This window comes from Martes martes (genome assembly GCF_963455335.1).
Source record: "Martes martes genome assembly, chromosome: 2".
Taxonomy (NCBI): Eukaryota; Metazoa; Chordata; class Mammalia; order Carnivora; family Mustelidae; genus Martes; species Martes martes.
The window spans coordinates 23,682,154-23,708,651 of record NC_137889.1 but is presented as its reverse complement, the minus strand read 5'-3'; the positions used below and the strand labels follow the sequence as shown (position 1 = coordinate 23,708,651).

Sequence of the window (26,498 nt, the reverse complement as noted above, 5' to 3'; positions counted from 1 at the left end):
GAGAAAAGTGGGTCGGGCCTCGTTTGTTACCTCCCTGGTGTTGTATTCTTTCCACTTCGTATTCCAAGATCTAACAGCTGGAGCTCATTTCTTTAACCTTTAATAGGTGTGCGCTAATAAACTTCTCAGTAGTACGAAGATAAAACAGACCAGGAGTCGGACACTCTGAAGAGACAATCAGTGCTGGTTCCTAGCAAACCTCCGCCCTGATAAGTCTGCAACCGCCCGACTCCCTACCCCCACTCCTGGCCCGCCCTCGCTGCAATGCCCCACGGCTCGCTGGAAGCCCGAGGGCTCGCAGGGATAACAGGGGGCGAGAGCCGCAGTCGGCGGAACTCCAATCGCCCTGGGGGACCTGCGCGGTTCGGGGACGCGCGGTTCAGCCAGGTGCGCCGGCAGCCGCCGCTGGGCGCCGCGTTGCACGTGGCAACAGGTGCAACGCAGTCCTGGGCTGACGCCCCGGGCCTGGGGCGCGTCCGCATTTAGCCTGGGAACGTGCGGGGCTTCGGGATCCGGACGCGGGAGCGCCAGAGAAGGGAGCGAACGGGGCTGGTCGAACCCGCCACTCTGCCGAGTAGAGCGGAGCCGAGCGGAGCGCGGCGGGAGTCTCCGGGGCCTCCGTGCCGAGGTACAGCCACGCGCGTCTTTCCAGTTTCTCCGGGCGCAGCCCCCCCCTTGAACGCCGCCCGCCCTTTGTCTCCAGCAGCTAGGTGCAGGCTGGGGCAGCTTGGAAGGGGTGGCAGCGGGGGAGCAGGGTAGAGGCGGCGGAGCTCTTCTATTTACAAGTTTCCCGAACTCCCCGCCTTTGCTCCACCCCCAGCGGCTCGAGAGGCGGGGAGGCTGGGGCGCCCCGGACTCCGGGTTCCCGCCTGGCAGCTGCCGCCGCCGCTGGCGTGCAGGGGTGGGGTGAGGGACGAGCCGGGTGTCCCCAGGTGCAGACGTTGCCCGCTGGGCACTGATTGCACCGTGCGTCTCCGTGGGGGGCCTGAAGCGTCTCCGCCCGGGATCCGAAGGGCGCCGGGGCTCTCAGTCGGTTTCCCCTACTCTGCGTCTTGGCTCCCGGGAGAGGGAGGAGAAGGAGGAGGAGGAGCTGCGGGTAAGTGCGGAGTTGAGGAGGTTGCCGCTGCCCAGCCTGCCCGCGGTGGAGATCTCGGGGCGGGGTGGGGGTGGGGGGGCGAGAGGCGGGTAGGACAACGTGAACGCGACCGTCATAGGGTGACGGAACTAGTTTTGAGGGGGGGCGGGTATTCTAGGGGCTTGGGTGCCAAAGTTGGGGGAGAAGTGGGGAGACGACCCCACTGGAGCAGGGGCTGCGGAGATCGGGTCTCACGTGGGGTTCGCGCAGCTGGTGCGGCGGGGACCGATGCGGATCGCAGTAGCTGTCACCTTGAAAGTGACCGAAGGGGTTTACAGTAGACCCAGACTGACAGGCAGATGCTTGCGGCCGGAAGCCGCCCACCAGATACTTGACCCGCCAGGGCCCCGCAGTCCCAGCCTTCTCCGGTTGCGGTCCGCTTGGGCCCATTCTCAGCATAAGCAGTCAGGGCTGAAATGTGGCATTAATGAGGTTGCTGCAATTCCCAAGGTCTTCTCGTCCCGAGCCTTACTACTTCCTGGGGCTTACTTGTGCTTTCCTAGCTCTCTAGAAAAATGCACTCCTAAGTAAAAGTCACCTGATTGACTACTACTCTACAGTAATTATGGAACTTATTACCTTAATTTTTTTTCTCCTTTTCAAGACGTACTCTAGGCAAATAACTAAGTGGTTTGTTGACTTTGACTTAGCATAATTTATTTTGGAGTAAGAATGGAGAGATTAAATCATTCAGCTTGCATAAAGTTTCACCTACTCTGTTAACTACTGTTGACTATGTAGCAGTTTGTGTGCTGAGGAAGGAAATCCAGCGTGTTTAACTCAAAGTCTTAGGCAAAACGCAGGGAATGACAGGGTTCCTGTTTTGCCAGGTGATGGGATTTCAATCATCAGCGCACTAAATCCTTAGCCCTGGGGGTGGAGGGTGGGGTGCAGGTGTTAGGAATGGGGGAAGTTGGGCAGGCACTCAAGGAGGGAGGGGAGTAAAAAGGAAATGAGTCGCTGCTGCTTGGGAAAACTATGACCTCCTTTAGGACTCTAGATACACCCAGATAGCAGTGTGTGGTTAACCCGAAGAGAAACTGGAGTTTGGAAATGCAATACAGTAGACCAGCTTTTTTTTTTTTTTCCCCAGGGTTAATTAGGGCAGGAATTGATGGACAATTTAAATTGAACCAATGGTGCCTTATTTGCGTAGTGCTTTGCCATGTGTAAGATGCTCTGATTTTTTTTTCTTCAATACAGTAGTCCATAGGGAAAGTTATTAAAAAAATGATTAGAACTATTTCTCCTTTAAAAAAGAAAAAACAATGGAATTGAGTTTAAAATAATATATGTTATTTACTTGTGCTAACTTTTCCCTCTCTTAAAAATCAGCATTATGGAGAAAATAGTGCTTGCAGAACACCTGCACCGTTTAATTAGATATAAATAATACATGGGGCGCCTGGGTGGCTCAGTGGGTTAAAGCCTCTGCCTTCGGCTCAGGTCGTGATCTCGGAGTCCTGGGATCGAGCCCCGCATCGGGCTCTCTGCTGTGGCGGGGAGCCTGCTTCCCCCTCTCTCTCTCTGCCTACTTGTGATCTCTCTCTCGGTCAAATAAATAAAATGTTAAAAAATAATACATGGTTACAATTTTGGATTATTTCATAGCATTATAAAATCCTAGCTAGATTTCTTTCTTGGTATTTCAGTTATTAGATGGAAGTGTTTAGAAAGCATGTCAGGTAGTAGCCCTCCTTGGTTGGCCTTGTTCCATGTATGCTTGCTGTATAAAAATGGGTAGATTCAGAAAAAGGAATTAAACAATTCCACCACCCAGATAAAATCAGTGTTTTCTGCATGCTGGTTAATAGATAAATAGATGTATTTTTTACTTCTGTAGTTTATACAGCTATACTGTTGCATGCTGATATGTATTCTTTTTTCCTGCTTAACCTATGATGGAAAAGTTTGCAGGTCATTACAGTTCTCCAAGAGTCTTATTTTAGTGGCTACATACTATTACATTATATAGAGGTAACAAATTATTTATAAGCTAAACTTTTATTTATAATTACTATTAAATATATACTGTTGCAACAAACATCCCTTATAAAATTTTATCTACAGGGCCTACTTAGGATGGAGTCCTTGAAATACAGTTTTTGGCTCAGAGATCTCTTGATACAGATGGACCATTTGCTTTCCAAAAAAATGTTTTACCCAAGTATGATCCCACCAACACTCTGAGAGTATCTATGTTATGGTATTCTTGTTAATATGGGGGCTCATTTCTAAAAGGAAAATGAATCCTTCCAGCTTTATAAGTGAACAGTGCTTTCTTGATATACCTAAATTTCCAGTTCTTTAATTACAAATCCTGCATACCAAAAAAATTTAGTTATTTTTCATTTTTATTGCCTTTTTTATGAATGTAGTACCATTTTTTTTCTACTAGGATAATATTTTCCAATTTACTAGAACTTTTATGGATTGATAATAAACTTTTACCTTTTGTATTGCAGATTTTTGGCTTTATAAAGTTGTCTTGGCCTTATAAAGACAAATACCATGAGTTTATAGGGGTTTTGAATTAGCCGTGTTCTATACTTTCATGTAGCCAAGTCTGCTGACTTTCTCAAAAACAGGAGTAACACTTCTGAATCATAGCTTAAGGACTTGGTGACAGCGGCAGACTTTTGAAAGAATTGACTCTCCCCCCCCCCCCATTTTGAGTAAGATTCCTTTCAAATCCATTAGAACAACCTCTATGTCCTAGAGTAGAGACCATTGCAAACCAGATTGGGTTTGTTGATAAGACATAGTTGTGCATGCTATATGCAACTAGGAACAACATTCTTCAAAGTCAGAGCAAAGTTTTAAATCCCAGGGAGTAAAAATGTTTCTGATCTGTTGTTCTGTGATTCTGTAAATACGTGATTAGGCTCACTATACCTTTATTTTTATTTATTTGTAGTAGTAGTAGTGTCTTGCCAGATTGTTTGTACGATCATTATTGCAGTTCATACTGAATTGTTGATGAGTCCTTTTTTGATAACTAGACAGATGTATATGTAGTTTAAAAATTTTCCCAGATTTCCAACCATATTGACAGATGAAACTGAGGAGGTCGGGGACAAAAGCGTAACTTGAGTTATCTTTCCGTACTATGGAAGTTTAAATATACCCTGAGGACTTTTTAAAGGCCTTGCCTAGCACCTACAAGTAAGCCACCAGACCATACATGAGCCCCAAGGATAAGGCTGGGGTGTGTTGTGTGTGTTTTAGGGCATGTAAAAATGAGCCCAAACTTCCTCTGGTGGAAGGTAACTCCCCCACTTACTTGGTAGGGACCTGGACGGCGGCGGCTGTGGTCTTTGGAGAGGTGAGGAGTGACTGAGAATGAGTGAGGCCTTGCTCCAGGGAAAGGATTGGGTCATATGGGGTATGGCTTCACCAACGTGAATTTTTTTTTCCAGAAAGCCCTGCTTTAACCAGGGTTTCCCCTATGTGACTTGAGGAAATCAGTTATAACCAGTAACTGAGATCTACTGGCAACTACTACTTCTAATGATGTATTTTTCTAAATCAAGTTTATACAGGATTGCTCTGATGATAGTTTTTTTTTTTTTTTAAAGAAATGACTGCAATATTATTTGAAATTAGAACTTGTTATTCTTCTATGTGGGCATTTATCCATGATATTAATGCATGACTTTATCTTATTCACTTGGCTCAAGATGAAAAAGCCTTTTCTATTTTGGGGCTGACCGATTTGGGGGCTAATCTTTACTATGTAGATAGATACAATAAAACTTCATTTTTCATACACCATAAGGTATTTTGCCATTTGTGATTGCCCTGATGTTTACACAATCAAGGAAAAGGTTTGCTCAACGAAGAGAGAATAATAAACAAGGTTGAATCTCGAGGTGTTAGGTAAATAGCTTTCAAGCATTTCAGAATTCCATTTTCACATATACATCTTTGATTCCAAAACCACTTTAGGTATTCATTAAAGCTGGTAGGTTTTCCATAGTCTGCAGTGCAAGCCCAGTATTGAAGAGAAAATGTTTAAAGGCAAACTGTATTTACGTCTTGCTAATAGGCTTATGTCTAAGCTTATGAGTTTGCTGTGTACATATTACTTGCCTGAGTAAAGGTAAAAATCCCACATCCTACCATTATTCTTACATGGAAGTTTTATTTCATTTTGAAGTTATAAAACTAAATAGGTTTAAAGTTTCTTAGTTTCTTTTGAGGAGACAGGTTTACTTTTCGTTGGGTTGACTCCATTCTTTTTGAGCAGTGAAAGGAGATCACTTGCAGGTTGTCAGCTTCTCAAACTCGCTGCGAAGGGCAAAGCGGTTGCCGGGAAATTACTTCCAGTTAGTGTTACTTTTGCCTGAAATCGTACTGATTTCGTGCTTCAGTAAAAGTTATGCTAAGTGGGAGGGTGGACCTGGCCAGCTTCCCACACTGTTCACACAGCGAAAGAAAGCTCAGACTGGGAAGAAAACAGACTGTGAAGACACCAGGGTTGGGGGTAAGATGCCGTGGAAAGAGAGGTTTAAAGCCATCAAAGTCTTTATTTTCACTCTTAAAAGAGTGAATTTAAGAATTTAAAACTTAAAATTTTAAAAATTTTTGTGAAAACTCAGTGGATTGTGATTCAAGGCAGGGTTCTGGAATTCCTACTTGTTGGTGAGGGAGTCAGAAGGATTGGAGAAATGAGAAATGGGTTAAAAAGGGTAAATTTTTCTACTTGCAAGAAAAATGCACTTGTTTTATTAGCTCTTCAATCTGGACTCTGTGTATCATGCAATCATTTATACAGAGTGTATAGTTAAGATTATGTTTACACGTTAAATGGTAAATAAAAGGCAGGAAGGAGAAACCTTGCTATTAGAAGCTGAAGTTTGGTAAGCTTCAGAGCATGAGTTGAGTACTTCCTATGGGCCAAACATCACAAGGTAGAAGGGCACAGATGTAGAAAGAAAAATTTGGCTCCAGTTTTCAGAAGAGTCAGCAGAAAACTCCCCAAAGTGTAGTTTTGGAAATGGTAGTGTTGAGGGTTCTAGAAATATCCTTCCCAGATCGTGAACATGGTGCCGTATGTTGGAAATTCCACCTGCCACCTTGACCACAGTTTGGTAAAGCTAAGCCTGTTGTGACATTTTTGGTCATCTAAAGACCATCCTTAATCAAGGATCCTGATTATTCTCAGAATTGTCTCGAAGCAGGATACCTAGCACTGTGGTCTAATTTCACTTATTTGCTCTGGATAATCTTCTTAGTGACCTCTTCCAATAGGTTTTTCTTAAAACTTGTCAGCATCTTGAGGATAGGGTCTAAACCTTACATTGGGTACATTTGTACTTTTATAATTATTTGTGCCAGATGGAGCCTGGAATAAATCCTCTGAGCACTAATGGCATGGGAGTTTGAAATTCTTTCCTCTGTCAGTCACAGCTACTAGGAGGTCTTTTAAGCCAGAGACCATAATTTACTGCTTGCTTTTCTAGACTCTCTGTCCTGGCTCTCACTCTTTCCCCTCACTCTGTGATAGCCTCAGCCAGCAGAGAGAGGCCTGTGCCCTTCTGCAAGCCAGTGCTGTCATGCATTAGGGTAACCTGGGGCTGGAAGGTATGACGTTCCTATTCCTCCAAAGTTATAATTCTGTCTTATTATGAAGTGCCATTCTCAGAACATCTGGCAAACCCATGTGCAAATACTTGTATGGAATTAATTCCACTTGTGCTAAGTGACTACATTCTCCATTGGTGCAGACAGTCACAAATTGACAATTTCTCGTAGAGACTTGGGCTGTTTCTCATTTAGAGAAATATGTAATTACATTTTAAAAAGTAATTTGGGTGAATTTTTGGTCTGGGGTTGATTTCTCTCTTTGTATTTAATAAGATTTGTTTCTGAGTAGTCTTGCATTTCTATAAAACTTTCTGATGGTCCTTAAGACTTGCTGGCTATTGAATTTGATTCTGTACTCTTAAGAGTTGACTTTTTATTTAAGGCTTAAAAACAGCTGATAGTGCTTTATAGAGAAACTAATGGCAACTATGCAAAGGAATTTATTAGTACATTTTCCTTCCAGTATAAGAGGAGTCGGTGTATCAATAAAATGTGGGTGGAGATAGGAAAAATGCTGCATTTCTCTTTTCATAAAGAACTTTAAATGATTTTATATTGCAGGTGGGACTGTTAAGTTACAGAATAGTTATATTGTGTTATGCCGAACACTTAAAATTTGAAACCTTATAGGTACATAATCAAATAAATTATTTTCTCCTTAAATGGTCTAAGTACAGACTCCAAGGCAGGATAATGCTCCCCCCACCTTGTTTTCATTAAGATTGGAATAATACAAGTGGTATTTCAACATTTAGCTAGTTGTTGCTCACCCTGATGTCCAGTTTGAAATCTTGCAGACATACTTTGTTAATAGAAATGGAAAAAATGTTACTGGTATCCAGTACGTTTGGTACCAGAATATAATGGGGAGTGCACAGACTTCAAAAAATGACCAAGCTGGGCTTGTGTCTGAGATCATCTGTGTTAGCTGCATGGATTCAGTAAGTTACTTTTTTCCTTCTGCACCCCTGTCCCCTCATCTGGACGTGAGGAAATACCTGTTGCTTGGGCTTATTGTGCCACAGTGCCAAACATATGGCATCTCTTCTGACTGACAGCTGGGAAATTTCATTTCATTTCCTCAGCCAAGCTTTGAGAAGGTGGTAGCTGGGGCCTGCTGGTGCTCTCTGCTGAGAATTAGATTCCAGGCACAGGAGCCTGATATCTTTTCTTGCTTAAGAAGAATTGGTTTTTACCAGTAACAGTTGAGAATTTTTATTCTCAGACTCTAGCTTTATTACTTCTTGGTTTTCTGTGGTTCCAGTTTAGGGAGTTGGTGATATTTTGATGTATTTGAGCTGTGGTTTTTTTTTTTTTTTTTAAATAATCAATATAGAGATGAATAATCTAGAATTGCCTCTCTCTCACACACACACAAATAAGATTAAAATAATAACTGTATGTTTTTTGGATAGTATCTTATAAGTAGGATGTAAGGACTTTTCTGTTCAGTTAGGACACCAAGCTGTGAAGTAAAGGTCTGTCTTATACAGGAGGACATTGACTGGAACTATGTGGATAAGTGTTTTGTATTACAACGAGTAAGTTCTAGAACCAGGACTAGGACCCGGGTGTTCTCTCCTGTTCTGTCTCTCACTCCTGGTAGGACACTGATACTTGACTACTCTTCATGCCATAAAGAGTAATCACTATTGCTAGGATTTTCTTTATACTGGTGCTGAAGTAGGATCAAAAGCAGCACTGGTTTGGGTATATAACATTTCAGATGACGTTGCTTGGAATTATGGCTTGTTATTTTTCCATCATCTAACTGTAGAACGTAAAACAGAATGTTAAATCCGGTAAGCCACTATGGTGATTAGCACAAATGGAAAACTGATAGTTAGACATTTCTGTGACGTTTTACAGGTTTTACACTGTTTCAGAGAGCACCAAATAAGATTCTAACAGTCCTCTGAATAATTTGATGGTACAGTACTACATTGTAAAATGTACCCATTTTACAGGTAGCACCCCAGGGGCATGTATGTTGAACAGGGACTAATGCTTGTTTTTCTGAAGCACGTTTTTCTATAGAAATATTGAACCCTGTTTCCTTATTTTAAGCTACATGGAGGCAGGTAATTCTTAAGCAGATGGAGTTAATCCCTGGTAGAAATTTAACTACGAGGTGAGGCCCGGTGTCTGTCAGAACGGGGAAGAGAATGATCCATAAAACCACAGTTACACCCTGAGTATCAGTCCTGGTTTCTAGCCCTAAAGGTCAACAGTTCTGTATTACCAAAATGACTTCTAAGGAATGTACGGTGTTAGGACTTGACAAATAGGCCATTTTAGGGAGTTGGCTTTTTCTTCCTTTGCACGGCCCCTAGGAGTTAGATCTGTACATACATTGACCTTCTGTGAGAGAACTCTTAGTTGCCAGTGGAAAGCCTAACACAGGTAATCATTTTCCAAGTAAAAGGTACAGGAAGTGGCTGTTTAATAAAGGTTGGGAGATACGGTGTGAGGTGCCAACTTGCGTAACCACACACACACACACACACACTCTCTCTCTCTCTCTCTCTCTCTCTGACATTTTTCAACTGGTCTTGGCAGGATTCAGATGGAAAATTATTTCCTTTTCGCCAAGTGGACTTTGAGGAGATATGGCAACTGTCTGAATGATTCTAAACAAGGAGCTTCTCATGGGTGTTTAACACTTTCAGGGAGAAAAGTCCTTGTAGCTTGAAACTATGTCCCGTGTAGCCAGTCTAGCCCCATTTCCCTCCAACAACCTGTGTTACCTTTTGGGTAATTCCGTTACCCAGCTGTATATAATTTAGAAACAAAAGAAGGCAGAGTCTTCACATCAAGTAATTTCTTCAGCCAGACTGTACAACCCCTGACAGTGTCTTGGATAGACATTGTGTGCAAATGGTGGTATGGTTTTAGTTGCTTACTATTAGAGGAACCGTCCTCTCTGTCTGGGCTCAGTGGTATCCTGGAACTTAGTCTTACTGTTCTACTCTATGGTTTTAGCTGCTTACTATTAGAGGAACCGTCCTCTCTGTCTGGGCTCAGTGGTATCCTGGAACTTAGTCTTACTGTTCTACTCTATGGTTTTAGCTGCTTACTATTAGAGGAACCGTCCTCTCTGTCTGGGCTCAGTGGTATCCTGGAACTTAGTCTTACTGTTCTACTCTTCTACTTACTTCTTCTTACTTACTGTTCTACTCTTCTACTTCTTACTGTTTCTATGAAAAAGCTTAATTTATGATGGAATAATTCCTATCAACAAGATGATGTAATCTTGACAACAAGAATTTAATTTTGTTCACCTCTTTATCAGGAGTACCTAGAATATGCTTTTAGTAAGCTGCTTAAAAAAAGTGTTGAAGAATGCTGACCTAGACTAAGAGCTCCTAATTCAGATTCTCCGAGGTCTCTTGTTTGAGACTGTAGGTACCTGGTGTGTGGTCCTAAACTCGTTTTCAAAGCGATTTCTTAGGTCTGGGGCTATAGTGCCCTTACAGAGTCATGGATAGAGACCTACTCCTGTAGGAGGGTCTAGGTGAGTATATGCAGGAGCTAACAGTAAAACATAAAACTCTGCAAGTCAGATTGGATGTCCACAAGATCAGACCAGAATGGTAGTTCGTGTTGTCAACATGTAAGATTTTCATATTGTAGGAGGGTTAGTTGGAAAGTAGATTATAGAACAAGAACCAGGAAATCTTTAGATTCTAAAATGAGTTAATAGATGTGTTAGGGAATATACATACTGCTATCACTGGCCACATGATATGTGGAAAAAAATTTTTTTTTAAAGATCTTATTTGGCAGAGAGCACAAGCAGGGGGAGGGGCAAGCAGAGGCAGAGGGAGAAGCAGGCTCCTCACTGAGTAGGGAGCCCATTGTGGGGCTCGATCTCAGGACCCTGAGATCCTGACCTGAGCAGAAGGCAGACACATAACTGCCTGAGCCACCTGGGTGCCCCCCACATTTTTAAACTGATATAAAATTAAGTACCGTGCAGTGCACCTAGATTAAGTGTACGAATGAGTCTTGACAAATGATCTCCATCTGTGCAACTGTCGAGCTCTAGAACATGTCCATCAGCCCTGAAAGTTGCCTTGACTAAATGAACAAGTTGCTAAGTTCTGGTCCTAACGTGAGGATAATAATAAAGCTTGTTTCACAAGGTTGTTGACAGTGTAACAGTAGCAACTGACAATGGTGTGTGTTAGAAAGTTTCCAAAAATTTCATTTAACCTCAAAACAACCCTAAGAAATGGATTGTTTACTGTTGCTTCAGTAAACAATCCTCCTCTGCTACACTGAGGCCAAGATGACTTTTGACTTGTCCAAGCCAGGTAGGTAGCCCAGAAGCTGAGTGAATGAGGGAGGTCTCCATGAGTAACACGTGCCCTCCACATGTAGGCAGTTCTGCAGAGCTAGGTCTGTGGCAGCAAATGCTGGTTGACCTTATTAGCTGTGGGAAGGAAGAGGGAAAGACACGAAGGGTACACATTCGAGCTGGGTTTTAATATCCATTGTTACTTATTAACTATGTTTCTTGGGCAAGATCCTCAACTTCCGGGAAGATTTATAAAAGGGGAAGAGGCATAAGAAGTCATCATGGGACCTGTCTGTGCTATGGGGCTGTCACCTGGGAGACAACTGTGAGAACACTCTGGGGACGTGGAAGTGCTGTGTGCTGACATCCTTATCTCTGTCTGTGGAAGAGGTCGCTGCCTGCTCCCCGCTCCTGGCCTCGCATACTTCTGGGGACTGTGGGCGGACAAGGAGGGATTGACGATGTGTCAGAGAGTCTGTCCCCACCTGATAGTCTTGATGGACCGAACACTGGGCTGACACAGCATTTTCTCTCACAGGCCTCTGACATTCAAAGCCTTAGATTTTCCAGCTATTATGTCAGCCAACCTCCACAATATTCTAAGTGTCCTTACTGACAAAATTAAAACCCAACTTTCTTAGATCTTCGGAGGGAATTGTTGCTAGTTGACAGGATCTGAAAGGCTCAAACACTCAGCTGCCTGTTCCTCATCCTCAGTCCAAGCTCCCTCTTCTTCAAGGAGCTCCACTCAGTCACTCTTTCCAGGTCCACACCAGTGGAGTCCGCCCTCCGGGTTCCCTTAGCCTGTGTTGCACCTCGGCTTTTGCAGTTCTCATAATTATTTACTTGTACTTTCTTGTCTTAACTATTTTTAGAGATTTTATTTACTTATTTGGCAGAGTGCTAGAGAGCACAAGAAGGCAGAGCCATAGGCAGAGGGAGAGGGGAAAGCAGGCTCTCCACCGAGCAGGGAGCCCGATGTGGGGCTCCATCCCGGGACCCTGGGATCATGACCCGAGTCTAAGGCAGCTGCTTAACCGACTGAACCACCCAGGCTCCCTCTTGTCTTAACTATTGGCTCTTTGAAGGCTCCTTCAACACAGGGACTGTCTTCACCATTGTCTCTAGCAGAGCAGCTGGCATGTGGTAGGCAAGTAATCAATGTTTGTTGAATGAATGGAAGTTCTTGTAGTAAAAGGTCACTTCAAAGCAGGGATACAGAAACGGGCAGGGTGGTGTATGAAGTATGCGACCTCCCACTTTGCTTCTCTGGGACTGATCTAGTACTCTTATAAGGTATTTCTCCTTTTGTAGCTAATTGGAGGTTCTGAATATTAAAATAGTAAGAGGAATTATCTCCTGCTTGAAAGTCTTTATTATTAAGGGAATAATAAGAATAAGAAAATTGGTAAAGTTTAGATTGCTAACTGTAACATCTTGCATTTATATAATGATGGGAATAGCATTTTTCTGAACCGTAAATGGGAATTAAGTTAAATCACACTGACATTTTAGGTGTAAAAGTTAGAAAGTCTTCATCCCAAAAGAGAGATGTTATTTTAATGTCTGATTAAAATACTTTATACAAGGGTCGAAATCATTTAGAGAAAGGCATGAATAGATCCTGAAATTCTTTTTAAGATTTTATTTATTCATTTGACAGACAGATCCCAAGTAGGCAGAGAGAGAGGGGGAAGCAGGCTCCCTGCTGAGCAGAGAGCCCAACGTGGGGCTCGACCCCAGGACCCTGAGATCATGACCCGAGCCGAAGGCAGAGGCTTTAACCCACTGAGCCCCCAGGTGCCCCGCTCCTGAAATTCTTAACTTAAAAAAAAATTAGACTGTTGAAATCAAAAATATTTGAGTGAATGTGGGTAAAACATTTTGCTCCTGCTTCAAAGTTCAAATCCTCTTGAGTCCATCTCTACCTTTAAACTCCGGGCCAGCCGTTCATGCCATTAGGGTCCACCCACCTGTGCAAATGGGAGCAGAGGTCTTGGCTTTGGTCCATTTGAGATTTCTTGGCCATAACCGAGCCACAGATTACCATTAAGGATAGGAGTCCTCCTTTTACTGAACTTTTTTTTTTTTTCTTTTTAAGATTTTGTTTATTTGACAGACAGAGATCACAAGTAGATCACAAGAGAAGCAGGCAGGGAGAGGGGAAGCAGGTCCCCTGCCGAGCAGAGAGCCGGATGTGGGGCTTGATCCCAGGACCCTGGGATCATGACCTGAGCCGAAGGCAGAGGCTTTAACCCACTGAGCCACCCAGGCACCCCAGAATTATTTCTTTTAAGGATTTATTGCTGAGGGTAGTTAATTCTAAGTATCGGTTTTGATTGACGTTGATATGCCATTGATAGTAAAGGCTGTTGGAGTCAGTCTGTGATATAATTGGTAACCAGACCTGGACCCTTTTCATGAAGCTAAAGACTTTGCATTGAACATATTAGTCTGAGAAACATAAAGCCAAACAAAGTCCAATTTGTGAATTTCCAATTTTTTTCTGTAGCACAACAATTTGTATATTCAGTGTCTTTAAAAAAAATTATACCGTCTATTCCTCCAAGTCTATTGAGGACAGATTTTCTTAAGATCCCATAGGCTTCCTCTTCCTACACTCCCCTCTGAGAAATACAAAAAAAGTAGCTAATTTTGGAACAGTGAGATTCTGTTCTGCTTGTGAGGGTAAGGGAGGGGACTTGGCTGGGTTTCTTGCTTCCTGAGGTCTATGCTCTATTTCTTTGTACTCCTGGCACATTCCCACATTGAGCCATCCTAGATTCCCAGAGTGGATGGAGAGGAGACATCTGACAGAGCTGTGCTCACCTTCAGGGCCAGACACTCCCAATAAGTACATGTCACAGCCAGAACCAGTGAATGAAGCTTTACTCCTTAGTTCCCCCTCTGAATTAAGCTTTTCTTCTCAAATCCTAGAGCCACTGTATTGTCCTTAACATTTTCATGAGGTCTTCGTTTGATGTTATCAGGAGAAATCTGGAGAACAAACATTTTTACATGGTCAACCCATGGGTTTAGAAAAGATAGACCGTTCTTTACAAAATCCAAGATGGGGGATGAATGAAAGCGATTAATTTTGATGTGACATGATGTCCTTGGGGGAAAGGAACAAAATGAAATATACGAATGTATTTTTTTCCCTATTTTTTTTTTTTTTGGATGTGCTCTCCCTTGAAATTTCAGTTGTCAAGTATTCAAACCTAGTTTGAAGTTCTTCTCATTTTAGTAGTGAGCTGGAAAAACCAACTAAACTTAACTTGAAATTTGTCTTACTATAGTTGTCTTTAATAGAGGTGTAGCAGTGATGGTGTAGAGTTCTAACATCAGATATATTTAGTATTTCTGGTGGGCCTGTACCAATTATAGATGTTATAGTATGTGGTTATATTTATAAATAGCACAAGGAAATACTTAACCTTTTTTATACCATATTGGTATATTCTTTTTTTGAAAGGTGACTAAAATTTTCTTTGAATATGTTTATCAATACCTACCTCTTTCCAAGGTCAACAAATCCAAAATCTGTGTTGTTACTAGGAATGACATTTCAGGAAGAAAAAAACCCCAAAACTCAACACTAAATTGCTTTAAATTTTCTAGCAAATGGATTAAAACTCTCATAAAAGTAGGAAATCTCAGCTTTGTTTTGTTTTTTTGTTTTGTTTTCCCAGATGAAATTATGGGTAGTATGGACACTTACGGATTGCATGTCTGGAATGGGAGCCCAGCCTTGGTTGGGCCGAGTGAGGGCAGTGGATGGGTTGGGCTATAAAGGTCATGACGCTGCTGTGCCTGGGAGGGCATTCTCCTTTGTAGCCTTTGGGAGATTCTTGCGGTTAATTCCACTGGGACTTGCCTGGCTTATGAAGGGTTTCTCACTGTCTCATGATTACCTAGGGCCAATTTAGGAATCAGAGAGGGGCCGCTGGCCTAAAAATAGTCAGAGTTTGGGAGGAGGGCCTGAATGGCACAGCGCCACTGCTCCCTTCCTGCTGCCAGAAGATGATGCCATAAGGAGACCGTCAAATGGGGAGTGTGTGTGTCTGAAGACAGGTGTGAAAAGTGTAGAGGAGAGGGAATGTTTTCTTTCTGGCTTTTGTAGGGGGAGATAAACATTTTAAAGATTGACTTTCAAAAAATAAAAAAAAACCTTAGAAGCAGTAAAAACAAATATGGGAGGTTATTTTTATGGGGCTGGGCTTAGTGGGATATATTTCTAGATGTTTCTAATTTGTAAGAAAACATTTTGTATTTAATGTTGGTCACAGATTGTTGAGGAATGTAAACAGTGATGTGCCTTGTTTCCTATAGTGCCTGAGAACACAAAGTGAAGCATTGTTTGAGACCTTGAAGGTGACAGGTCATTTAAACAAAGACAATTTTTTTTTGAATTCAAGTGTAGTTGATGATATTAGACTAGTTTCAGATGTACAATAGTGATTCAACATTTGCATATCAAAGTGATCACAATAAATCTAGCTGACATCTGTCACTATACAAGTTGTTGGAATATTAACTGTATTCCCTATGCTGTACATTGTATTCCGTGTCTTCTTTTATAACTGGAAGAAAGTGGTCCAGTTTCATTCTTTTCCCAAATGATTATTGATGTCGAGCATCTTTTCATGTGTCTGTTGGCTGTCTGTCTTCTTTGGAAAAATACCTATTCAGGTTCTCTGCCCATTTTTTAAATCAGATTTTTTGCTCTTTCGGTGCTGAGTTGTAGTTCTTTATGTATTTTGGATATTAATCCCTTTTTGGCTGTATCATTGTATATATCTTTTGCTATTTAATAGATTGCTTTTTCATTTCATTGAAGGCTTCTTTTGCTGTGCAAAAGCTTTTTTAACTTGATGGGGTCCCACTTAATCGTTTTTGCTTCTGTTACCCTTGTCCAAGGAGATAGATGCAAAAAAACAAAACAAAACAAAAAAAACCACCAAAACAAAACAACAACAACAACAAAAAAAACACTGCAAAGGCTGATATCAAAGAGTAACTGCATATGTTTTCTTCTAGGATTTGTAGGGTTTCAGGTCTTATGTCTAGGTTTTTAATATGTTTTGAGTTTATTTTTATGTACGGTATAAGAACGTGGTCCAGTTTCAAGTGTCTTGTTTTCCCAGCACCATTTTAAAGACTTTTCCCCCCTTGTATGTTCTTGCCTTTTTTGTCATAGATGAATTAACCATACAAGTGTGCATTGATTTCTAGGATCTTTATTCTGTTCCACTATTCCGTGTGTGTGTGTGTGTGTGTGTGTGTGTGTGTGTGTGTGTGAGTGAGGGGGGGGGAGGGAGGGAGAGAGAGAGAGAGAGACAATCAATGCCAAGCTGCTTTTATTACTGCAGCTTTGTAGTATAGTTTGAAATCTGGGCACATTATGCCTTCAGCTTTGCAAGATTGCTCTGGCTATTTGGGTTCTTTTGTAGTTAAAAATTTTAGGATGATTTGTTCTAGTTCTGGGAAAAAAATTCTATTGGTATCTTGATAAGTATTGCATTGAATCTGTAGATTGCTTTGGGTTGTATAGACATTTTAACAAGACTAATTCTTCCAAGCATAAGCATGGCATATCTTTCCATTTATTTGTATCAACTTCAGTTTCTTTTATCCTTATCTTATTTCAGAGTACAGGTCTTTTACCTCCTCGATTATATTTACGTCTGGACATTTTATACTTCATGCAGTTGTGGACCTATACATTTTAAACTGAAGTTTCTGGGAAGATTAGTTAACATACCAACAACAGTTTGGATGCGTTTGGTACACATTTTATGTTGAAGTCATATTGGTTAGAAGAAAGTGATACGCAGTCTTTCCCAAATGGTAGCTGTTTTCCGATTCGAAACCTAGTATTTATTTTCCAGTCTCCTTTTCTTCTTAAGGTGAAACCAGATTACTTCAAATATTTAAAATACCTGTGGACAAAAGACCAAGAGCTTTGTTTTCCCTCCCAGCCTCCTGGGTGATTGGAGGTCTGATGAGATAAGAGGTGAGTGTTTTGTTTGAACACATTGATTTAGGGCTGGATGGTCATTGATACATTTTTTTTAAGGGATTCTTTCACTGCATCTGAGTGTTGATTACTAAGTCTAAGCAATATTTTTTGAGTTAGGGTAACAGGAGGACCTGCTTGACTTTGAAGATATTTCTTGTTATCTTTGGTGCAAGTAATGTGTTACTAACTGTTCTGTGTCAATGAGTCTGTTTTGTGTTGTGAGGGTTTTGAGAGGGGATTTGCCCGGAGCTGAGTTACCATGCAGAGAACTCATTCTGATTGCTTTGTGGAGAATGTATTGTAAAGACTCCAGGGGCTAATGATTTACTCTTTAAGGAGGGGGAGATGGGTGTCTTGGACCTAGAGTAATAGTGAAGGTGAGAAATAGTTGCATTTGAAATATGTTTTGAAGGCTGTGCCTATTTTAATTGTTAATGAGGTGAGAGGAAAAGAGGGGAATGAAGGCTGACTGCTGGGTTTTTGTCGGGATCAGCTTGGGTGCATAGAGGCATCTTTTATTGAGAGAAAGGAACAGTGGGGCAGGAAAGAATTTGTGTGAGTCCAGAAGCCTGGAGTGCCCGGGTGGCTCAGTGGGTTAAGCCTCTGCCTTCAGCTCAGGTCATGATCTCAGGGTCCTGGGATCAAGCCCCGTATGGGGCTCTCGGCTCAGCGGGGAGCCTGCTTCCCCTTCTCTCTCTGCCTTCCTCTCTGCCCACTTGTGATCTCTCTCTCTGTCAAATAAATAAATAAAACCTTAAAAGCCTGGAGTAATTCTAGATGCAGGAAGTTTGAGATGCTTGTTAGGTATGCAAGTGCAAATGGTGAATTAACAGTTGGTGTTCAGATCTGGGGCTTTGGGGAAAGAGCCTGGCAATGAGATGCACGTGGGACTTGCAATCAGAATATATTCAAAACAAGATGGTGTGTGTGGGAAGAGAGGGGACTGAGGGACTTGAGCCATGAGTTACTCCCACCATTAGGAGATTGGTCGGAGAAGCCAGCAGTGGCATTTGCCAGGGAGCCTCCTCTGAGTTGAGAATAAAGCTAGGGGAGTGCCCCTGAAGCCAAGTGAAGGAGGTGTCTTGGGGCTCGAACCCTATAGTGTGAAGAGTTTTGTTTACCAGACAGAGGACACTTGGGTTCACTTTTTGGAGAGTAAATGTGTGTTTAGTGATCATTCAGAATCTTGATGAGCTTAAGAAAACCACGGTAAATTCAGCCAAAATTAAAAACAAGAACAATACATCACTTGAAAACCCCCCAAACATGAGATTTAATTACCCTTAGGCAGTCTCATTTCAGGGAACTGTGTACATTCTACTAATCATTTTTGAAATATCAGCAGTGGATAGAGGAACCAGAATATTCTCTGAGGGCCCCCCCACCTCCACAACTTTTTTTTTTTTTTTTTTTTTTTAACCTGGCCACTTCCCACAGTGCTGTTTGGAGAGTTTCACTTGCTTACTTAGGAAGCCCCATTCTACATCTTATCAAAATATTAAAATATAAGCACACTTCATATATTTAAACAGTTGAGTTGCTATCAAGTTGTTAACTATTGATATAATAGTACATCTAAAATCTTGCCACGATTTTCCTCTTCTGTCCCTTATTCCCCAGGTCTCAGCTAAGTATGTGACTTTCTCAGAGACCTTCATCCTATCATAGCAACAGGAATGCCTGTGCTTTTCTTCACTGAATACAATTTGTTTGTATAGTTGTTTTGGTTATTTTGTTTACTCTGTAGTGACACCTGGCCGAGTGCTGGACATATGTGGGCACCCAATAAATTTGAACGAATGTCATCCAGTATTAGAAAACTGGTACCGGGGCGCCTGGGTGGCTCAGTGGGTTAAAGCCTCTGCCTTTGGCTTGGGTCACGATCTCAGGGTCCTGGGATCGAGCCCCACATTTGGCTCTCTGCTGGGTGGGGAGCCTGCCTCCTCCTCTCTCTCTGCCTACTTGTGATCTCTGTCTGTCAAATAAATAAAATCTTAGGAAAAAAAAAAAAAACAAAAAAAACTGGTGCCTCAGTAGCTTTGGTTTGGTTTCCAAGCTCAGTGTCTTAAATTTTTTTTTTTTTTTTTTTTTTTTTTTTTAGATTTTATTTATTTAACAGAGAGAGATCACAAGTAGGCAGAGTCAGGCAAAGAGAGAGGCGGGAAGCAGGCTCCCCGCTGAACAGAGAGCCCGGTGTGGGGCTTGATCCCAGGACCTTGAGATCATGACCAGAGCCAAAGGCAGAGGCTTAACCCACTGAGCCACCCAGGCACTTCTCAGTGGCTTTATTTTTTAAGTGAGCTCGGTATCCTTTACTTAGAGCAAAAATTGCCTTTTTAGGTGGGTAGCTCATTGAACTTCCACAAATATGTTATCAGCCACAATAAAAAAAGAATAGAACTTTCTATCATGTAGTTTCTTTGTGTCCCTTTCAGCCTTCTCCCCTGACTCCCAGGTAAACGCTGATCTCAGTATTTCTTCATGGCTTTGTCCTTCCAGATACGCAGAGAGCATTACATGCCTTTTGTGTCTGGCATCTTTCACTTAGAGCAATTATCTCAAACACATAGGCTGTTGTTTGTATCAACAGTCTACCTTTTAACTGCCAAGTGGTGTTTCGTTATATGGATATACTGCAGTTTTTCTTACTCAACTACTGGTGATGGACATTTATGTTGTTTCTAGTTTCTGATGATTTATTAGCTTTTCTTCCTGGTTTTAATTAGTAGACAGGAAATTAAAATAGCATCAGTGACCCACAGCCACAAACCCTTATTCATGTCTACTGTTTTCATTTTCCCATGTTTTTTCTATGCGTTTTGCATGGTTATAGTCCTAAAACACACAAACATTTTTTCCTAGTTTTGTAAAATGCCTATTTTTAAAATGGTTGCATTCATTGAGTCACTGTACTTTTCTAATCCATTCCTTAGTTTCTAAGTCATCACAGTTGTAGAAAATGTGCTAACCATCATCTTAAGTGTCCTATGATAAATTCTTGGCAATAGGGGCACCTGGGTGGCTCAGTGGGTTAAAGCCTCTGCCTTCAGCTCAGGTCATGATCCCAGGGTCCTGGGATCAAGCCCCATGTAGGGCTCTCTGCTCGGTGGGGAGCCTGCTTCCTCCTTTCTCTCTGCCTGTCTCTCTGCCTACTTGTGATCTCTCTCTGTCAAATAAATAAATAAAATCTTAAAAAAAAAAATTCTTGACAATAGTTTAAGACTCTTAATTGAAAGAAATAGGAATCAATGGAAGCTAACCGGGGCACAAGTTGGATAGGTGTTAAAAGGGTATGGAGTATTTCTCAGAAGTTAACATTAGGGGTGTTGTCAGGAACCAAGTCAGGTTGGTTGGTCTTCCTCGTTGTTCATTTCTGCTTCTCTTGGGGCTTCGGTACCACTCTTTCTGCAGAAGACTTGTTTCCTCTACTCCTGGATGCATGGCAGGAGCAGGTGAATGCCACAGTGCTGGGATTTATGTTCTCCAATTTAGGGACTTCCGCAGACACACGGTGCCTGACCAGCAATTTCAAATCCATATGGTGGGGGAGAGACACTTGGACGCCCTTTGAGGTAGTTGTCGCACCAGGACAATTCACTGTTGTTCGTACAGTGGGTCCCACCTCAGTGCTCCAAAAGGAGATGTTTTCGGAGAATGTTGTTGTAAACTAAGCCCACACTCAGAGGTTCCTGTTTAAAGTAAGATTACACAAAATCCATTTTAGGACTATTCAAGTTGCTTTTCAAAAGGGTAATTACAATATGGTCTTAGGAGAGAGTTGGGAGTATGACATGTATCTATTTTTTTATATTTATTTTTACATACTAAAAACCATTTAGGTACCTGTTTCCACAGCGCATAGACTAAAATTGGAAAAATACAGAGAAGGATTAGCGTAGCGCCTTCCCAAGGGTGACAGCAACTTCATGAAACATTTTGTATTCGTATAAGCTGAGTCCTGGGCATGTAATGTACAGTGTAGTGACTATAATTGATGATACTGTATTGCATGTTTAAAAGTTGCTTAGAGACTAGATCTTAAAAGTTTTCATCACAAGAAAAAAAGATGTTTACCTCTTCTTGGTTTTGATCCATCCCCTGTGAGTGATGTTTAATGGATAGCTAAGAAAATCTGATTTATTAGCATTTATTGAATGCTTGCTTTATGTTAAGCACTGTGTCTGAGACTTCTGTAAATACAGGGAAGTTGATTAAACAGCTCTTATTCTTGGAACCATGTGGTCAAGTTGAGATTTACTTAATCCTGGAGGAGTTTCTTAGTAAGTGGTCCTAGAGTGGAAATGTCCCATATACAGGTCGCTGTGTCGGTCTTTGGCAATAATATCAATACCGGTGCTACAGGGTTTGAAGCGCTCAATAGGAACCTCAGTACCATGATTTAACTATGGAATACCTGCCGAGAAACCTGTTCCTAAGTTGTGTGACACATTGTGGGGTCATGTGTCTTGTGCTTACTGAGTTTTAGGCCCTACCTGGCGTCCCCTGGGCTGGCCAGGCTGCTTTACCTGGAGTCTGCAGGACTCACCCAGTGACTACCCGCCATGGGTCCCCCTGGCCATCTGGTGCCCCCTTCTTAATTTTAAATAACTACTGTGGAACATAAGGAGAAGCTCAGAGGACCACAGGGGAAGGGAGGGAGAACTGCATGGGAAGGAATCAGAGGGGGACAGTCCATGAAGAGACTCTGGGTTCAGGAACCAAACTGAGAGTTACAGAAGGGAGGGGGAGTGGAAGAAAGGGGTAACCGGGTGGTGGGTATTGGGGAGGGCACGTGTGGCGATGGACACTGGGTGTTGTGTGCAACTGATCGGTGTTGAACATTGCATCAAAACTAAGGATATACTATCTGCTGGCTAATTGAACATAATAATAAATGAAAATAATAAAAAGAAACTAAGAAAACAAAAGTCTTTGTCAGCAAATGCACTCTGGTTATTATCATCTTACCCTTCTCTGAAATCATTTATCTTGTGACTTCATGTTGATACAATGAGAATTTAAAGGAAGATTTTTAACAATGAAACTTGCCAAGTTAAGGTATCTATTCACATGTATAAGTAGATTTTTTGTATGTGATGGTCTAACTCAGAGGAGCTTCTCCCTGGCAGCTGGGTCATGCCACAGCAGTCAACACGGTGATGCATGCTGGAGGGTAGACCCTTCCATTTGTGGGTTTAATATTGGAGATACCAGATAGTGACGAGGCAGCCCAAAATTCTAAGATACACAATACTGTATTTTTCTCCTATTCTGTAGATTGGGAAAGTTGAGGTTGCAATGAAGTTATGCTATTAGCTCTGGCTCTTCTGGTTTGTGGTTTTGATTTGTTTGTGGTAAAATACACATAACATAAAACTTACCATTCTAACCATTTTTAAGTATACAGATCAGTGGCATTAACTAAATTCATAATGTTGTGTACCAGCACCATGATCTAGTTTCACAATTTTCCATCAATGCAAACAGAAACTTTGAACTCATTAAAGGCTAATTTTCCATTCAGCCTTCCCACCAGGCCCTGGTAAACCTCTCTGCTACTGTCTGTATGAGTTTGCCTATTTTGGTATCTCAGGTAAGAGAACTGCTACCATATTGTGCTTTGGTCTGGTTTATTTCGTTAAGCCTGTTTTCAACGTTCATCTATTTGTACCATGAGTCAGAATTTCCTTTTTATGGCTGCATAATATTCCATTGTATTTATGTACCACATTTTGGTTTACTCATTGCCTTTTTTTTTTTTTTTTAAGATTTTATTTATTTATTTGACAGAGACAGCGAGAGAAGGAACACAAGCAGGGGGAGTGGGAGAGGAAGAAGCAGGCTTCCCGCTGAGCAGAGAGCCCGATGCAGGGCGTGATCCCGGGACCCTAAGACCATGACCTGAGCCAAAGGCAGACGCTTAATGACTGAGCCACCCAGGCGCCCCACTACTCATCTTTTGATGGACACTTGGATTGCTTCAGTCTTATGGTTCTTATGAATTTGTATACCATGGGTATACACATACCTGTTCAAGCCCCTGCTTTTGGTCCTTTTGGTATATACCTCAGAGTGGAATACAGGGTCGTGTGGTAGTTCTATATTTAACTTTTTGAAGAGCCTCCAGATCGTTTTCCATAGCTGCTGCATCATTTTACATTCTGACTATGAATTTGAGAGAGTTCCAGTTTCTGCACATCCTCACTAACATTTTGATAATAGCCATGCTAATGGGTGTGAAATGGTATCTCATGCTTTTGATTTGCGTTTCCCAGAAGACTTTTGATGTTGAGCATCTTTTCATGCACTTACTGGACATTTCTACTCATTCTTAGGAAAAATGTTCTTTTTTAAAAAAGATTTTATTTATTAATTTGAAAGAGAGCAAGAGAGAGCACAAAGGGAGAGGGGGCATGCAGAGGGAGAAGCGGGAGCAGGGAGCCCGACGCAGGACTCGATCCCAGGACCCCTGGATCATGACTTGTGCTGAAGGCAGATGCCTAACCAACTGAGCCACCCAGGCACCCCGGAGAGAGATCTTTTCAAGTCCTTTTTCACATGGTGTTAATGTTTTGAATTAAGTTTTTTATTCCTTGGTTTCACTTCATAGTCCTATATATTAGCTTTCTTATGGGTATATTAAGAAAGTTGGATTGAGTGGGGAGGAAAGTTTTGTTTCAGTGAAAGATGTTAAAAAATGACAGGTTTTTTTGTTTTGTTTTTTAAAGGATAGATTTACTTGAGAGAGAGTGCATGCATGCAAGTGTCTGGGAGGGGCAGAGGTGGAGGAAAAATCCCAAGTGGGCTCCCCACTGAGTGTGGAGCCCGACATGGGGCTCAATCTCACAACCCTAAGATCAGGTTTGTACTGAAACCAAGAGCTGGACACTTAACCGACCCAGGCGCCCCAGACAGATTTCATATTTTGAAGCAAAATTTTGCTCTTAATGTTTTCAGGTTGGCTGTGTGCTGCCATGCACGTGGACCAGGCAGGCCACTCCACCTGTCTGACTAGAGTGAGGAAGGTCTGAAGCCTTATGTCTCCTTTGGGATTATAAAAGGAGGGGGAGGAAGAGGCAGGGTGGGGAATGAAACTCCTTCCTCTTTCATCCGTTTATATTTTAGAAAGGCAGAGAACTTTCTCCCATTTTTTTCCCACCCCCTTCCTCTACTGTCTACTAACTCCTGAGACTGAAGTTGATGGCAGCCAGAGAGTCAGGTAGCAGCGCAGCTTCTATCATTGTCTTCCCGACCCTGTTTTTTCCCGTTGACACAATGCCCTAATCGGTGTCCAGCTTCTTGGTCTTTATACATACCCTAAGTGCTGGGGGGTGGGGGGGGGTCTTTCTTACATTGTGGATTAAATGGGCTTTAGTTTGGGGCCCAACCTAGGAACCTAATCATCGTTAATAGCATTTCTCTAGGAAAATGAATTTTGAGTTAGAATAAATTTCCAGGGGCGCCTAGGTGGCTCAGTGGGTTAAAGCCTCTGCCTTTGGCTCAGGTCATGGCCCTGGGTCCTGGGATCGAGCCCCGGCATCGGCATCGGGCTCTCTGCTCAGCAGGGAGCCTGCTTCCTCCTCTCTCTCTGCCTACTTCTCTGCCTAGTTGTGATCTCTCAAATAAATAAATAAAATCTTTAAAAAAAAAAATTTCCAAATGAGTTTTGAAGAATACCATGCTCGCAGGCTGGGGACTGCCTGTCCCAGCAGTATGGCGCAAGGGGGTGTGATGGGTTGCCTGGGGTTGAAGGAGGACACGTAGTTGCCAGGGCTGTGGAGTGGGTCAGACCATGGGCTTTGGAATGAGCAGGTTTACATCTGAATCCCACTTGCTATCGCGTGCTTGGGGCCTAAGCTTCCATCTTGGAAATTGTGCTGTTCATACACATGGATGTGGGTAGAGTGTCTGAATGCTGATTGACTCAAAGTGATGGGGGCGACGTGAGGGTTTTTCCTCAGAGTCCCTGCTGCGTGTTTGTACTACATCAAAGCGCAGCATCTTACCTAAGTTTTCCTTTGTACTGGATCGTCACTGATGCAAGCACAGGGCCTTCTGACTTGCTTCTGGAGTATTGAGGGCACGTCCCGTCCCGGCTTCTGTGGTAGCTGGAGCTGGCTGAGCGCTTGCGGATCCTTCCCTTCCTCCATCCCCCACCCCCACCCCCCCCCCCCCCCCCCCCCGTGTTGCAATGGAACTTGGTGTTCTCTGGCGTCCTAAAACATTTTAAAAGCTGGGTTCAGTGATGTTCAATTCATTATTATTTTTGCTTCTGGGAGGTTTTTTAGTCTTTCTGTAGGTTTCATTGAGCAACGTTTTTCTCTTGTGTCTTCACTGGCATGTCAGGGAATAAACAGATGAGTTTCTCAACCCAAGTTAACTTTTCAAATCAAGGAGGAGGAAGGAGGGAACGTTCTGCGTGTGTGTGTTGCACACGCCTAGGGAACTGGAAGAATGATTCAGTTTCTGGTAGAGAGTTTGTTTTTTGTAAGCATGTATTTTTGGAGGAGATTGAATCTCCTTTGGATTCTCTAACATGGATTAAGCAGTCTTGTCATATAATTGCAGAATTCTCATGCCACTACTTTTTTAAAGACCTGTGTTGATTTTTTTTTTTTTTTTTTTTTTGCCCCTTTCTCCTATCCCTTTGATTATTTGTGACGATTGGCAAGCGGTTGAGCAGTTTTAGGAATTGGGAGCGCTCCTCTGGTTCTTTGCTCCATTGAGTAATCCAGACTCATGCCTAGATCATCTGTATCATCAAGAGATACCGGGTTTAAAAATGTGAAACATAGGGTGTTTGGTTTAGGGTGTACGTTCTCTCTGTAGAAAAATGTAATCTGTCTTGAGACCCAGGAGAGGACTGAACGTCCTGGCTCCTTATCATAATTGGCATCAGCGATGGTGGCCACAGTGCTTCCCTCGTATGACATTAATGCAGATGAAGCTGGCCTCGGGACCAGATGATTTTGTCTCAGTGGACACACATGGCAGTCACAGTTATGAATCACTTTATCTCTTTTGTGGTGTAGTTAGTGGAAGATAAAGAGCAAGAGGGATTCGGGCTTGGGTAATGCAAGTAAATACTGACTCTTGTTTTCATTGATAGCTTTGGGATGCAGACTATTTAATATGTTGCATCGGTGCAGGATGTCTTTGGTGTTTTGCTTTGTTTTGTTTTTAACAAGTTTTCTGTAGGTTTGTCTCTAGTTTGTGCAGCTTTTGCTTTTGGTATCTTTGATGTTCTCACTGCAGGATTCCACTGTAACTCAATGCCATTTCCCTCAAGATAGTTGAATGCATAGTGTTAAAGAGGATAAAAATTTGCTTCTATCCCAAATGCACCATTAAAGAGCCTCTGAAAATAGAGTTGTGAGATCCTGGTTCTGTCTCCAAGCAGCTGTATGAACTTGCAAGTCCTCAGGGCTGTTCTACTTCAGGATTCTAAGGGC

General features: G+C 42.3%; 1 protein-coding gene across 3 annotated transcripts in view; it reads left to right on the top strand.

Annotated features, from left to right (window-relative positions):
• Positions 1 to 812: 812 nt before the first annotated feature.
• MTUS1 (microtubule associated scaffold protein 1) overlaps positions 813 to 26,498 on the top strand; it is a gene marked incomplete at its 5' end in the record, with an annotated part of 168,740 nt that continues 143,054 nt past the window's right edge. For all 3 annotated transcript variants that reach the window (XM_080796036.1, XM_080796035.1, XM_080796034.1), the window contains one exon: positions 813 to 1,096. The remainder of the gene's footprint in view (positions 1,097 to 26,498) is intronic.